The following is an 11,232-nucleotide window of genomic DNA, read 5'->3' on the forward strand; positions in this document are numbered from 1 at the left end:
ACCCCGTACTGGACTGTATGGTGATAATGTATGTGGTTCTTTTAAATATTGGTTCACATCATACGAGATCTTTATCATGTATTTTACAATTGGATTTTGTGTTTGTTTGCGTATGTTTCTTACTGTTTCTGAATACATGTATAAGGGATGAGGTAGTTTCAAACAATGGCATTCAATTTCATTCTAATGCAGAGCATCCTTTGAAGAAAAATAAAACATGATAGTTCTCAGCTGCCCAGTAATACCACATTACATTTGGACACTGTAAACCCCCTTGATCATAGGATAAATAATATAAAGACAAACCAAGGCCTGCCCTCCTCTTATTCTATATGAATTTAACCATTTTCTTCTTAATTTTAAATGTTTTGAGAAAAATTCTAATTGAGGGAGTCAGGGGAATATTTTTGAACTAAATAAAGTCATTTTGGTATTATATTGATTTATAATTCTCCCAATTATAAATAATGGTAGTGAAATCCATCTATCAATCAACTCATTTATTTCCATCATTAAAGGTTCATAATTAGCCTCAACAACATTTTGTAAACTAGGCATTATCTGTACTCCTAAATATTAATTAAATGTATTTACCTCATCAATTGGGTTCCTTCTTTCATGCTTCTTTAATAATAAAATAGAGGATTTAGTAAAGGTAACCTTGTAACCTGAAACATCACCAAACATGGTTATGAGCTGGGACAAGGCCAGAGTTGTTTCCTTTAATTTGGATATGAATACAATTATGTCATCAGTATACAGGGAAATCTGTGTTCCATCTGGCCTACTGTTATTCCACTAAATTGATGAGATGCTATTTTACTCTTTTTTGTATTTAAAACCATTGCAGGCCGTTAACACAGTAGCACATTAAGCATCCATATGTGCAGTTTTTTAAAGGCTGTTAACAATGTCAGTTAACGGCATCCCTGAAGCTGAATTCTAAATCTGATATTCTCAGCTGTGAGAGCCATCTGGGCAGGCGACAATCTTGAAGTAAGTACATGGGTACTAATTAGTTGAACTATCCATCTATCTATCTATCTATATCTCTTTTGAAAGTAACATTGTTTTATCATAAACTATCATTTTGATTACTGTGTAAACCATATTAATCAGGAGATTAATGATTTCATGCTGTCACTTTGATGCAGGTTCCAAGGTCTGTTTGCAGTGAGAGCTGTTTGCTTGGGACGCTTCGGGCTTTTGTCAAAGGGAAAATGCCTATCTGCTGTCTTGATTGCTTCACCTGTGCTGACGGGGAGTTCAGCAACAGTACAAGTGAGACAGCAGGATTCCTAGGCTTTACGCTAGCATTCACCGTGTTTCTATTGGGCAAAATCACTCCAAGCACTTTACTTATCTATCTAAAGATGAGTGTGCTGTACAGCCTGAACATGTTGTGACAAATGCCTTCCCGAGTACAAGTCCAATGAAGAGAGGAATAACTGTGATTTGAAAGATATTGAGTTCCTCACCTTCAGGGAATGAATGTGTATACTGTTGGTCTCCTTTTCTGTCTTTCTGTGCCTGCCTGGCAATAACTATAGCCTTGTTATTTTTCCACTACAGAAAGACTCCTATTGTAAGGGCTAACAACTCTGAGCTGAACTTCCTGCTGCTCTTCTCCCTGACTCTGTGTTTCCTGTGTTCTCTGACCTTCATCGGCTGCTATGCTGTATATTTGCACCCAAATGTTTTATTATTTTACTCAAACCTGAACTGAACACAATAAAACTGAATTCATGGTTTGTGGTTTGGCTTGAATTTTGCATTGACACATTCATACTATTCATTACAAACATATTAGCTAAACCAAAACATTAAGATGATTCCATGTTGTTCTGTCTTTCCAAGGACTGACATCCGTCTCCTTTTGACTGCTATAGCCTTAGTGGCCTCTTGGGGCAGGCTTGTGTGTTCCCAGTTGAAACGTTCGTGAGAGATTTCCATTCTGCCATTTTGTTTGAGAGCCACATAAAGGGTGTTTCTCAATGCCGAATATGCTTGCTTGGTAGCGCATGTCCTCCGAGTCACTTGCTTCAGAAGCGAGGCAAGAATACTTCCTGGTATTCGGAAAACGAAGAGTGGAACAGGCTAGCAAGTGTGCAGGTGTGCGTCATATGAGAGGCCCCGCCTTAGATTTTCCGCCACAGATTTGGGGAAATTGGTCTGTGCGCAAAGCATTGTGGGGATTTTAAGACCGCAGAGTCTACACATGTGCAGCCTCGAAATGTCTCTTTACGAAGTACGCTGCGCTCGGTACAATTCCAAGTATGTTGGACATTGGAACAGTCCTTCGGCGGCACTCGATGACATAGTATGCTTGAAATAGTGGCTCTGGAGCAGCTTTACTCGACATTGAGAAACAGCCAGGGAGTATGACTTAAGCCATTTTAATCGCGCGTTTTTCACCAACTCTCCTTCTGATAGTCGCTTCTTTGCTTTGGCAAGCTGGAGTGACAAAGCATATGATGCTTTCAGACTTGATTCTTGGACACTTGTGGCCTGGGGGAAAAAGCACTGTTGTTTTTGTACTTTCCCTTTCAGGTCCGCTAGGATCGCTGCTCTGCCGGCCCTGGTGTACTTGTCATATTTGTCCTTGTGTGAGGTGTTGTAGTGGCGGCTCAAGTTGTTTACTTTCATTACAACAACGGTCTGCAAACATACTAAACATTGATTTACCCCTGAATTCAGTGAAAATATATTCTTTCTCCCACTTTTCTTGGAAAACACGATTTTCCTCAGATACCTTTCTCTTGCTCATGCTGACATCCACAGAGGGCTGTGCTCATATGTTACCCGCTCTATCGAAATCAGTCGGAAGTCGCAACAGCTCGTTTCAAAATTAAAGTGGATTTGTGTAAAAAAATAGTTTTTCAGGGTTCGGGTGTTTTGTTTGATATTAAATAAACAAAGTCTTGGCTTTCAGAATATGAAACTTGTATTGTCAACATCACACGTTAAATACATTTTTTAAGCTTGTAAAGGGAAGATGACAGACAACTCTCACTCGCAATCTGCTCTTCCTCAGCGCCGCTCCCCCTCCCTCCCGCTGAAATTATGAATGCAAGGCGTATAGTAATCATAACACGGCAGGGTCCGTTACAGTTTGTTTTAATCCGATTTCAAATAAACAAAGTCTTGGCTTTTAGAATATTAAACCTGTTTCGCTAAATGATAAATACAACGTTGAAGCTTGTAAAGGCATAATTACAAGCGGAGAACGGAGTCACGTAACGTCCACACGGCAGCGTTGTGTGGAAGCTTGCCGGTGGGCGTGTGTGGCGTGCGACCAACAACCAATCACATTAATCTCCCGTTCCGGACACACAAGCACGCGGTTTGATTGGCTAGAGCTTGGACTGGCATATTATTTGATTGGCTGGTGCTTCCGTCGACGCTTGAAAAGTTGAACTTTTCTCAACTTTCGAAGCGAGCAACGGAGGCAAAGCGACGCGACGGAACCACAATGCAGTTCGGCAAAGCTTCTCCGTTGAAGCCTGCAACGCTGCCGTGTGGACGTACCGTTATTTAACGTCATAGCAGGCATAACAGCCGGTGTTTCAAACACAATACACGCAAACGTGTCACAGATTGGTAGAAGGATACTCTACCCAGAGACCCAGAAAAATATCTGATTGGTTTCATTTTTTTTCTAACACAAAACCACTCAAATACGTAGCGCAAGGACCGAGAAAGACAAACAAATCAACGTAACACTGTAATATTACAGATCAATAACACATATACGATTCTTATTTATTCATTTTTATTTACATTTTATATATATAATTAAATCAAAATGTTTTATCTGAGTGTTTCTGGGTATTCTCTGAATACACTGAAGGCCCGGACAGCTCCCCACTAATATGTAAATATGTATATTTCAGCCTACTTCAGCTACAGAAACCATATTTCTATAAATATAAGTTTATTTATTACTTCTCATTGTGTTTATACATTAACTTTCATTTCATTTCATTTCAAACCTTTATTTAGACAGATTAGTCCCTTGAGATCATCGATCTCATTTACAAGGGAGACCTGCATCATTTAGTTCCACATGAAACATAAAAACAACATACAAACAACAGAGGATATCATATTTACATATTCAACATTTACAAATACCCAGAGTGTCAGAAAGCATTTCATTTAGACATGCCTTAAATACATTCAAAGAAATAAAAATGCTCAATTTCAATTTTGCCTGTAGACTGTTCCAAGCAAGTGGAGCTGCGCACATAAAAGCTGTCTTACCTAAGACAGTCCTTACTCTTGGCACATCTAACAAGACTATATCCTGTGATCGCAGACAATAGCTGCTTGCAACTTTCTGCTTTATCAATGAACAGATATAATACGGGAGTTTGCCCAACATAGCTTTATAGATAAAAGTGTACCAGTGACTGAGCCTCCGTACAGTGAGTGATGGTAAACCTGCCTTGGTATACAATGTACAGTGATGAGTAAGTGCTTTACAGTTAGTGACAAATCTCAGAGCACTATGATACGCAGCATCTAGTTTGCTTAGGTAGTTGGCAGGTGCATTCATATACAGCAGATCACCATAGTCCAGCACAGGTAAAAAGGTCACAGTGACTAGCCTTTTCCTGGCCTCAAGCGAGAAACAGGACTTATTCCTGAAAAAGAAACCTAGCCTAACCCTCAGTTTTTTAAGCAGGTTATTGACATGAAGTTTAAAAGAGAGACAGTCATCAAGCAAGATACCAAGGTATTTGTAACAGGCAACAACTTCAAGTTTTGTTCCTTGCGTTGATACAATATCTAAAACAGGCTCTGGTGACTTTTTAGCTTTTGAAAAGAGCATTATCTTGGTTTTATCCACATTTAAAAGAAGCTTTAGTTCAGAGAGCTGAGTCTGAATAATGTTAAAAACAGCCTGTAATTTAACAACCGCCTCCTGAATGGAGGGACCTGCACAATACATCACGGTATCGTCCGCATAAAAATGTAAAGTAGCTTCATCCACATTTTCACCTAAACTGTTGATATATATGGAGAATAAAAGTGGACCTAAAACAGAACCTTGAGGAACACCATTAGCAATGTTTAACCACTCAGAAGACAGCCCATCAAAGTGAACACATTGGGACCTTTCAGAGAGGTAGTTCACAAACCACCCCACTGCATGGCTGGATATGCCAGTACTGAGTAGCCTCTGTTTTAAGACACGATGATCAACGGTGTCAAACGCTTTGGAAAGGTCAATAAACAGAGCTGCACAACTCTGTTTATTATCTAGCATACTAGTAATATCATTTACCACTTTCATTGTTGCAGTGATGGTGCTATGTTTCTTCCTGAAGCCTGACTGATGTTTAGACAGGATATCATTTATACATAAAAACTCCTTTACTTGTTCACTCACAAGTCGTTCGAGCACCTTAGCCAAAACTGACAATTTAGAGATTGGCCTATAGTTATTTAAAATAGTTGCCTCCCCTCCTTTCAGTAGAGGCAGGACATAAGCAGACTTCCATACTTTAGGAATTGTATTTGTGCTGAGGGAGAGGTTAAAAAGAGAAGTAAGAGGTGGAGCAATAAAATCTGCAGCTATCTTTAAAAAGAAAGGTTCTACGTTGTCCGGGCCAGCCGGTTTCTTAGGATCTAACTTGGATAAAGCTTCATGGACAATACCAACAGTTAAAGGAGTAAAACTGAAAGGGTTTTCCAGACCACATTGTTCAGAGTCAAGGACTGGAGCGTTCACAGAAGCAGAAGCACAGTCAGTGACAGAATCAAACAGAGAGCCACAAGAGACAAAATGCTTATTAAAGCAATTTAGCATGGTGGCCCTGTCTGATATAATGCCAGATGCTGTGGTGAGGCACGGAGGTAGCTCATTTGGGATATCACCAGTGGAAATCGATTTTATGGCTTTCCAAAATGTACTAGGATTATTCAGGTTTTCTGTGGTAACTGACAAATAGTACTTTGACTTAGCACTTTTGACATTTGAAGTAAAGCTATTCCTTAGCTGCCTAAAGCGTAGCCATTCTACCTCTGAGCCTGATTTCCTAGCCTTTGCCCAGGCATTGTTTCTCTCATGAAGGAGACTGGACATTTCAGCAGAAAACCAGGGATTGTTTCGTCCCTTCACTCTAAATTTACGCAGAGGTGCATGTTTATCTATAATTTTTATAAAACCAAGATAAAAATAAGACCATGCAGTTTCTACATCAGCACACAGATCGATTTTTCCCCAATCAAAATCAAACAGATCATGTAAAAAACCCTGCTCCACTAAGTGTTTTTTATCTCTCTTTGTGATGATGCGTGGTTTAACTTTTTGGACCTTAGTGTCCCTAATTGTGGCTACAACACAGTGGTCACTCACATCATTAGCAAATACTCCCACAGATGAGTATTTATATGGAACATTTGTTAAAATTAGATCAATTAAGGAGGATTTATTTGGGGACTTAATATTTGGGCGAGTAGGACTGTCTATAATCTGAGTAATGTTCAAAGAGGTACACAGGTTTTTAAAATCCTCTGACACAGAAGTTAACCAATCCCAATTAAAATCACCAAGCAGCACTATTTCCTTGTAGGAAAGTTGAGATAACAGTTTTGCCAATGAAGATAAGGAGTCCTTGACAGCCGAGGGGGCCCTGTAGCAACCCACCACCATGACCTGTTGACCCTTTGTTACTTCGACATTCACAGCTAAAAATTCTAGTTGTTTACTAACAGATTTGGAAACCATTTTTGTTACACAAAACTTATTTTTGACATAAATGGCAACGCCACCACCTTTTTTAGGACGGTCAGTGCGATATACATTGTAACCATTTATGTAAATGTCAGAGGCCAAGATCGATTTGTCTAGCCACGTTTCTGATAAGACAATGACATCAGCATCAGTTGAACTCGCCCAAATACGGACAAAATCTAATTTAGGTAACAGACTGCGCACATTTAAATGAATTAAACCTAACCCCGATCTAGAACTAAAATCAGCAGGAGTAGCTATTTGACTAAAACTACCAGGTGGACCCGGATTTGGCTGTACATTTCCTGATAGTAACAACAATAAAAATACCAAGCACCTTTTCCTCTTAATCAACACACATACATTTTCAGCTGTTCTAGAGTCACCAGCAAACTTCGCAAAAGTGAGATTAGAGTTCAAAAAACAATTCTGAAGGACCATTGTGGCAGGCATGTGAGAAAGACAGACATTTGACGAAATGAATGTCCGCGACAGTGCAACTAGCAATTGTTTGTGCAACCCATCCGAACCTGTACAGGGGATGTCCACTGCGGGCGGCAGAACGGACCCGCATCCAGCAGAATTGTCAGGATGACTAGCGAACTTCTCCTTGTCCAGCACAGTCAAAAAAAGGCACAGCAGAAACACGACATTTGCCATTTTCCCAGTCCAGCTCAACAGCATCCACGATGTTCCCGAAGCAAAACCACGTCAGGACAGCAGCAAGGAAATAGGCAATCAGCAGTGTGGCAACACTCCGGTTTCTCCGCGGTATCTCCAGACCAGGCCTCCCCCGCACAGTAGCACCCAACAGGTGGGAGTAGGCCTCTAACAGCAGGTGGATAGCGGCCTTCAGCCGTGGGAACCACCACCAGCAGAAGCAGAAATGGGTGGACGGCAGGCCCTCAAACCGCGGCAGATCCTCCACAGATCAATGGCGTTAAAGATGGAACATAGATGGACATAGATGGAGCCTAAGCCGGAGAGCTAGATCTATGCTAACAGATGCCAGATGCTAACAGGTAGTGGGAGCCTGTAAAAATTGCGACTGCCTCACGCGAGGCTGGAAGGAAGGAATGGTGTCCCCGGAGGAAGGAATGGTGTCCCCTACAACTACATTCCTGTTTATATTTATATGTCTATATTTTGTATTTCTTGTTATGTATACACTTTTTCTACATAAATGTTTGACATCTGCATCAAGGCCGGATTTGTACCTCCAGGGGCCACTGGGCACTGAGAGCTCAGGGCCCCTCAACCCACGTACCAACACGTAACAACATACCTACCCAACATGACCAATAGTTAAATATTCTATTCAATCTGGCATGTCAATCGCACACCTATTTGTCAAAAGCAGGGACGCAGCTACATAGTTCAAGCCTTTTACCCTTTCAGTCAAAAATCACAAGACAAGGATACAATGGATAAGTTAATCTTCATCACAACAGTGAGGTAAAGAGCGACCCTCCATCATCCTCCGCCACCCCGTCCCGTCTAGCGTAGCTCTTCTTAGCTTTGTTCGTTATTCTCACGTCCAGGAAAGAAGCTTTAAAAGTAAGGAAACCAATGGAGTCTCTGAGAAGGTTCAAATGGGTACTTTAATTAAAATTGCGCTGTAATGTTACATGCAGAAGATGGTTCAGAGAGAGAGAGAGAGGGAGAGGAGAGGAGCTGCAGCTCCCTCCCGCAGTCGCGGTCGTCCAGAGAGAGATATATCTCATTTGGCTCCTCCTCTTCAATGGAAGCTGTGGCGTAATCTTCCGCCCTCCTTTCACCAATGTCCGATATCACACATAACAGAGGATTTTGACATTGTACATTCAATATATAACTAAATACGCCTTTTCTCCTCCTTATCTCTTTCATGACTTTTCATTTAATACATTTTAACGGCTGTAATCAATACTTTAATAATACTGGAAATACTTTATGGCAGTTATCATTTACGGTAGTCCCGGATGTTGTCATATGCTACCCACGTCTGTAAACAAAACTTATTATAAATAAACTGTACCTTCATTTAATATTCAGCAATAATAATATCTCGACGTCTATAGATGTAGTGTAAAATCAGTAGGTTTTGGTGTGCATCACTCTGTGTCATTTCACTTCTAAATTCACCTCTATTGGGAAAGGAATATTAGCCACATGCTAAATGCTAACCGGAGATGAAGGATTTTCAGAATAAAAGCTTGACATCAGCAATGCATACCGTCAGCCCTCGGGGTCCGAGCGACCCCCCTTCGTCCTCAGCCCCCCGTCCCTTCTAGCCCTCCGCCGCAGCCTATCTATCCGTCTACATCTACGTGTACATTTACATTCTCCCCATCCCTGCTTTCCCCCTCCCCGCTTTCCCCCGCCTAGGCCGCTGCGGCTTCAAGCAGTACATGCCCAGCAAGCCCGCTAAATATGGAATCAGGTCCTGGGTGGCCTGCGACGCCAGGTCCAGCTACGCGTGGAACATGCAGGTGTACACCGGCAAGACGAGCTCCGGGGGCCCGCCGGAAAAGAACCAGGGGATGCGGGTCTTGCTCGATGTCACCCGGGGGCTCTGAGGGGTTCGCAACGCCACGTGCGACAACTTTTTCACCTCTTACGAACTGGCGCAGCGGCTCCTGGGGAGGAACATCACCGTGGTGGACACGGTGCGCAAAAACAGGACAGAGTTCCCCGGGGCGCTGCTGGCGCGGAGGCCCGTGCGGGGCAGACGGGTCTTTTCCTCGGAGTGCGCGTACACGCCCACCGCGGCCCTGGTCCCATACATGCCCAAGAAAGGCAGGAACGTGGTTCTATTGAGCACGCGGCACACAGGGCCCCCCGAGATCAGCGAGCGCGCCGACGAGAAGCCGCACGTGATCCTCGACTACAACCGCAACAAGGGAGGCGTGGATAACCTGGACAAAGTGATCTGCGCCTACAGCTGCAGGAGGATGACTGCGCGCTGGCCCCTGGTGGTCTTCCACAACATCCTGGACGTGTCCTGCTACAACGCCTTTGTCGTGTGGCGAGAGCTCAACCCCGGGTGGATGCCTGGCAAGCGCAACAAGAGGAGGGTGTTCCTGGAGCGGCTGGGGAAAGCGCTGGTGGCTCCGTTCATCGAGAGGAGGAAGCGTCTCCCTCGCGCCGGTTGTGAAAGCTGTCCGCGCGCCCGGACTCCCCGTCCTCCTCCGTCCCGGCTCCCGCGCCGAGGAGAGAAAGAGGTGTCAGATCTGCCCGTCCAAAAAGGACCGTAAGACACACGCGGTGTGCTGCGGATGCGACAGATACGTCTGCAAAGGCTGCGCGCACGCCTACTGCCCCACGTGCGCCGCGGGTTCCGTGAAAGCGGTACGGTTTGACAGTTTGAACCGGTGGGAGGGGAGGACACAGGGCGTGTAGGGGATTGGAGGACAACGGGAGAGTTAAAGGTCCCATGTCATGGCCATTTCTACTGATCATAATTCCATTGTTGAGGTATACCAAAATAGATTTATACTGTGCAATTTTCCAAACTCACATTGGTTTCTCATACAGCATCTTTGTAAAGTATGTGTATTCACCGGTATTGACTCTCTGTCCTAAACGGCTTGTTGGAGCTCCTGCCCCCCCCCTCTCTGTGAGCCCAGTGTGCTCTGATTGGTCGCGACGTTGAGAGGCTCGTTGCTGCTCGCAGCTGCTGCGAGCTGCTGCGAGGAGCAGACAGGCTTCCGTGTCTGCGATACAGCGAGAACAAGCTTAACTCATCCTGAGCACACACAGACACTCACAGCCGAAGTAAAAACAATAAGTGTGGCTTGATATTGAGTAAGAAAAAGGTTTATAACACTGTCAGCATGGGTCTGCTCTGCGGAGAGCATTTCTCCGCGATCCCGAACGAAGTAGCCCGAAATACGTTTATCCATTTAAATAGTTGTGGTAGATACCTTCATAAATACACAAACAACAATGAATACTTACATGTTCTGTACCCGAATCTCCCGCTGGTCCAAACAAAGTAGGAACAGCATCATTCTTCAGTGCCCTACGCCAATGTTTCTCAAACTTTTTCATACCATGGACCACTTAACCAATAAAAAAACAATCGCGGAACACCAAACTCCACAAATATAAAAAAACACATCGTTTTTCTAGAACAGATTACAAATCGCCTGAAAATGGTACAAACAAGTTGCCACATGTATGACGAAGGTGTTGCACGGGGCTATATCATGCAATTGAAACTTAACCTCACTCCATTGCGGAGATATTCCCGCGAGAGTGCGGAAAACTGAAATGTATTTATTTATTTCAAATGTGAAATGTTACCAATATACTCACGGACCACTAGGGGGCGCTCACACTTCGTGTTTTGAAATATGTGTAACTCTGTTCATATAAAACCCACACTGCTCAAACTTCGTTACTTTTCCTAAAATTGGTATATTTAGCTTTCTTTTCTTTTTCTTTTTGTTTCATTATTATAAAATAAATCTCACTTACCCCCTGCAGTACTCCAACGTACCCCTAGG

General features: G+C 43.1%; 1 pseudogene across 1 annotated transcript in view; it reads left to right on the top strand.

Annotated features, from left to right (window-relative positions):
- Positions 1 to 1,220: 1,220 nt before the first annotated feature.
- The window catches only part of LOC307034927 (vomeronasal type-2 receptor 1-like), a 13,885-nt pseudogene continuing 3,873 nt past the window's right edge, over positions 1,221 to 11,232 (top strand). The window contains exons 1-3 of the transcript in view: positions 1,221 to 1,281; positions 9,110 to 9,270; positions 9,355 to 9,945. The product of the transcript in view is annotated as a vomeronasal type-2 receptor 1-like (transcript). The remainder of the gene's footprint in view (positions 1,282 to 9,109; positions 9,271 to 9,354; positions 9,946 to 11,232) is intronic.

The sequence above is a fragment of the Notothenia rossii genome (genome assembly GCF_949606895.1).
Source record: "Notothenia rossii genome assembly, chromosome: 4".
In the NCBI taxonomy this organism is placed as follows: domain Eukaryota; kingdom Metazoa; phylum Chordata; class Actinopteri; order Perciformes; family Nototheniidae; genus Notothenia; species Notothenia rossii.